We start from the raw sequence: 5,548 nt of genomic DNA, 5'->3' as shown, positions 1-5,548 counted from the left end.
AACTAGCAGCTCTACACATTTCTTACCATAACATCTTCAGTTGAACAAACCAGAAAACATTGCTTTTTCAATGATTATGTTCCAGATAAAACTTTCCAGGTCAATAACCTTTGAAATGCATCTGCAATAATCAACTAGCAGCTCTCCACATTATGTTGATGTGTAAAGAAAAATGAACTTGAGAAACCAGTTGCAGCGAAATAAAAGAAACAATAATAAAATTAAAAAATATGCAGTCAAGGAAAAGATGCCAGATGTAACACTTATATAATTATCTGTATGTTTTCATACAAAACAGTATAATCGTAAAAACACAATTTCACATAATACAATAATTGTTTTTCAGTAGATTTTTTTACTCTAAAACAACATTTAGAGGACAGATTAAGAAGATCAAACCAATAAAAATTATGTAAAAATCTGTTCTGTTTTGTAAATTTTATATTTTTAATCAAATGCTGTTTTCTATAGAGAATAGACGACTCCAAATTTCCATCCAGTTAAACTGCATCAAATCTCTTTACTGATCTATCAGAAGTTCATTCAGGGCCTCTGTGTGGAATCTACTATCACAAAGATAAAATGCATTTATGGGCTTGAAAGGTTCAAAATCAAATGTTACTTTCTTTTCCTTTCCGTCGTCTGTGAGAATAATTCCTGTATAAAGCACCAATCCATTTGGTGGAACTTTTCTGTAAAGCTTCAGTCTTTGCTGAGCAGAAGTTATTGCTCCTAAAACTGATTGTCGGTTAACCCTGCTCTCAATGTTTGATGCTGTTCCAAACTCGTCACCAAGCATTTTCATGACACGAGAAATCTGATCCCTTGAGGCATTACCAAAGAAATCAAACTTGTACCGCTACCCCTGACAGCCTCCAAGGCCTTAATAAATTTTTTGATCTTCCATATCTCAAAGTTCTTATCAGTTTCCTGAGCTTCTGCCATGTCTAGAAGATGCCTAGTTTACTCAGGAGAGCTTTCAGCACCTAAAAAATACGTGATAAAAATATTAAACAATTAAAATCAGGTTAAGATCTAGACAACTTCTCTAGACAGCTAAGAATAGTACTTTGAAGACAATTTTGCACGACTTAACTACGAACTGGTACATTTTCCAAAACAGAAATGCGATCAGAATGTAGGTCCCCAAAGCTTATAGAAATGGGGGAAAAGCTAAGTTGAAAAGAAAGAAAGAAACAATATGGCTATCTTAAGAGTCTAAGGCATATGCTTATATTTACAGTAAATAGATAAAAATCCAGATATTGCTATCAGATTTTAAACTCAATTGACCTAATAACATTACCATAGATTCATCGCTATATGAGAGTACTGATTTCTGTAATTAAACTCCGCATTTATTTCTAAAATAATTGTTAAAACTTAAGATCACAACTTATTACAAACACACTACAGGTTATCAGAAAGGTGTGTGCCAAAAACACTGATATTTCTTTTGTGCACGGGCATGCTCTTATCAGAAAGGAGGTATCCGTATAACATGGTGCAAAATTTGTTTGCAAGAATCAACTAGATAGAAGTGAGCTATTTAATAAACTGAAAGTGTCAGACTGAACTGCAAGGGAGCGTGACAAATAAGCAATACTATGTGGACTGGCTAATTATAAGGTACCAGTAGGAGTAAAATATTTCATTTAAAGTTAGTAGCCTAGTGATCTCATATGCCATGAAGAACCTTTACACAATGACAGGTTTCATTAAACGTATTCTATCCAACACAAAACGATGAAAAATCAGTATGAGAAAGTCACTACTCACAAAATCATACTTGAACCAATGCAGACTAAAATAGAAAGATGCATGCCAATGTCTACTCCACAAAAAACCGGCACAACTAACAAAGAAAGATTAAGTTCAGCTGAAAGAAGGTCAAGGATTGAAAACAAAATACATCAGTATAGATATCTTCAATATTGCATCAAACGGTATTAAAGTTACCAAGTTCCACAAACAAATAAGTCAAAAAAGAGTTGCTCTAACAAGGTTAAGATCCTCAATCAAAGAAGTGATAGATAGAGTTGCATTAACCAATACAGCTAGATTGTTGAGAGGATGAATGTATTGGGAGATGAAAGGAGTCAAAGAAGATAAAATATGCTGATATGGTCAGAGAAGTTGAGGACAATGAAGAAATCATCATAGAAAACCACATACAAAAAATTAAAGCAGAGAAGAGAAAGCTGGCAACTGGCATTGTTAAAATGTCTAACAAGAATGAATAAGACAATATGCAGCAAGCTTGAAAGCTTGGGAATGGGCAGGACGAGAGTACATGATAAATCTATTATGACAATAGAAAAGAACTGTAAGAACTGTAAGATTAACTAATAGTAAAATGGATTTGGAAACCAAAAAATGGTGCAATATTGGAAGAGATGATATCTGAAGCAAGTTGTGATATGAAAATGGATATGGTGAAAGTGACTCAATACCCAGCAAAGGCCAGTGAACTTAAATTGCAAATTGATAATCCAGGGTAGTGTAATACTGCAACTGGACCATGCATAACGAGCTTGAAAATAAAGAGATGAAATTGGAAATGGGAGAAGAGCACACTCCATTCATTATTGGACAAAATAAGAAAGTATGTGAATGGTCAAATCCCAAAACTAAATTAAAAATATAGCTAATCTGCAATTTGCAGCAGAGATTTGCTTCCATGGAGAATTAAAACGAATGTGCAGATGAGGAGATGCAGAACAAGAAAATTCTTTCGAAGAAACAGAGGATTACCACTGTTGATGCATAGTAGCTTCGGTCAGATATAAGGGTGACCATTAATATTGATTATACATATATAAGCATGTATGTATGTCAGTACACTATGTGTGGACTGACATACATACACACATACTCCTTCCTTGTGTATATAAGAATAATCACTTTGAATACTTTGCAAGCCATCATCCTTATGTCTGATCGAAACTCTACATTAATCTGTGTGTGATCAGATTCTATTCTTCTCTTGCCTTGTATCATGTAATGATCATTAAGGCATCATTGTATATAACAAGATCAAAGTTTACATGATCGTATTCATTAGATCGAACTTATATGTTCGTATTTGATAAATCGAACTTGATAATGTGTTTTGCACAGATCGACAACTTTAATTAGTTATGAGTTAAGTTAACTAACATAAATAAAGTTCGCATCCCTTGGTATGTAAGGGACACATTATGGGTGGACATTGTGGAGGATATAGAAATCAATAAATGCTCTCTCCCTTGATCGACGAATTTCAGACTTGAAGAAAACCCCTGCACTGCCCTTGGTAAATTATCATTGTTGACATTCATATTTTGGAAGGATTAGATTCTGAATACTCCGAATTTAAAGGGAAATCTGCACATTGAACGAATTGCATCAGTCTGATATAAATTTAATTTCTTAACATGGTATCAGAGCCCTGGTAAAAAGAGATCCAAATTAAATTTGAGATATTAGACTATCATCTATTAAGGATTGCAGTCACATTTCATTCTTCACAATGTCAAACATGATCAGATTTGAAGATCGACTCAAAGGAGCCAGCAACTTCATATCTTGGAAGCTCGGAATTATGATGCTTCTAAAAGAGAATAAATTAGACTACTTCGTAAAAGAAAAGACAACCGAACCTGAAAATGAACCTAAGAAAACTCAATGGATTGAAAGCAATGAGAAAGCCATGAAACTTATAGTGGATGCAGTCAGGGATCATATTGTACCTATATTAGCAAAACATGAAACTGCATACCTTATGTTCAAATCTCTTGAGAGTGCATTTGAAATAAATAATACAGGCAGAACCCTTGCCCTAAAGAGGCAAATTAATAATATAAGCATGAATAAGGGAGAATATGTCAATGCATATTTCATGAGAATCACTGAACTAAGGGACCAACCATCAACAATTGGATATGAAATTGATAGCAAGGAATTGACACTCATTACCTTAGGCAGTCTTCCAAATTCATGGGAATCATTTGTCCAAGGAATAAGCGCAAGATCCAAGCTTCCTAAATTTGATCGATTAAGATCTGATTGTCTACAAGAAGAGTCCAGACAAATAACAAAAGGGAAGCAGAAACCTATAGATGAGGATATTCATGTCCTTAACACAAATTCTCATAAGAAAGGTAAGAAGAAGAACTTCAAAAGGAAGAGAAATTCTCATGGAAAAAGTTCATCCAAGCAGAGAAAGGACCTGTAGCAAGTTCAATGTTTTAGGTGTGATCAATATGGACACTATGCGGTCAAGTGTCCTGAAAGAACAAAACAACAAGCCTCATTTGCTAAAATCGGAAAGACAAATATAGAACATGATTCTGAGAAATTTGCTTTCTACTCGACATTATCCAGCCAAGTCTCAAACAAACTTAACACATGGGTAATTGACAGTGCATCATCAAGACACATTACAAGATATCGAGATCACTTAGAAACTATGGTAGAAGAATCTGATGAAGAGGTCACAATTGGGGATGATTCTGCACATCCGGGAAAAGGAGTTGGAACCTGCACCATCAAATTGAAATCTGGGATCTCTATTCAACTCACTGGAGTACTATATGTGCCAGGTATTAAGAGAAATTTAATATCTATATCAGCTCTTGAAGATAACGGATACAGAGTTACATTTATGGAGGGTAAAGTCCTAGCATGGCTAAAGAACTCAACCATAAAGAAGGCCCAAACTACAGGCATAAGACAAGGACACCTTTACAAACTTTGCACTGAGTCAAATCAAACCCTCATTCATGAGACTTCTAACTCAAATGAGATCTGGCATCGAAGGTTAGGCCATATTCACTTTCGTGCCCTAACTTCTATGGATAAATTTGCAACTGGACTACCTAAACTAAATCAAACTCACAATGGGGCATGTAAAGGGTGTGCCTTGGGGAAAAATACTAAGGGTACTCTTCCTAATAGTTTGAGTAGAACTAAAGCTGTGTTAGAATTAGTCTACTCTGACCTATGTGGACCCATGTTTGTACCCTCCATAGGAGAATTTCTGTATTATGTAATTTTCATTGATGACTTCTCTAGGAAGACCTGGATATACTTTCTCAAGTGCAAAGAATCAGAAGAGATCCTTAAAAGGTTTAAGGAATTCAAAGCTCTCATAGAAAATTCTTCCGAGAAGAAAATTAAAATACTTAGAATAGACAATGGGAAAGAATATACTTCTGAAATCTTTAAAGAGTTTTGTGTAAATGCAAGGATTAGGAGGGAGTTCATTGTACCCTATAATCCTCAACAAAATGGAGTTGCTGAGAGGAAGAACAAAACTATAGTAGAGGCAGCTAGAGCAATGCTTTTTGATCAAAACCTAGAAACCTCATTCTGGGCTGAAGCTTCTAATACAGCCGTATCCATTCAAAATAGATGTCCTCACTATTGGTTTTAATTAGGGAAAGGAGCGGATCCCAATTGCCTAAGGCAACATTGGAATCCGCCCCTTAGGGCTAGACCCCTCTCCTCTCACATCACTCTCTAAGGCTGGGCCCTTTTCCCTCACGCCATCTTCAAATAGGGTTGG

The 5,548-nt window shown here is 35.3% G+C and overlaps 1 pseudogene; it reads right to left on the bottom strand.

The window, feature by feature from the left end:
• Positions 1-231: 231 nt before the first annotated feature.
• Positions 232-3,715, bottom strand: LOC131030966 (eukaryotic peptide chain release factor subunit 1-1-like; annotated as a pseudogene).
• Positions 3,716-5,548: the final 1,833 nt, after the last annotated feature.

This window comes from Cryptomeria japonica, chromosome 5, assembly GCF_030272615.1.
Source record: "Cryptomeria japonica chromosome 5, Sugi_1.0, whole genome shotgun sequence".
Lineage (NCBI taxonomy): Eukaryota > Viridiplantae > Streptophyta > Pinopsida > Cupressales > Cupressaceae > Cryptomeria > Cryptomeria japonica.
Note: the sequence above shows the minus strand (reverse complement) of the source record. Positions and strands in the feature narration are given on the sequence as shown.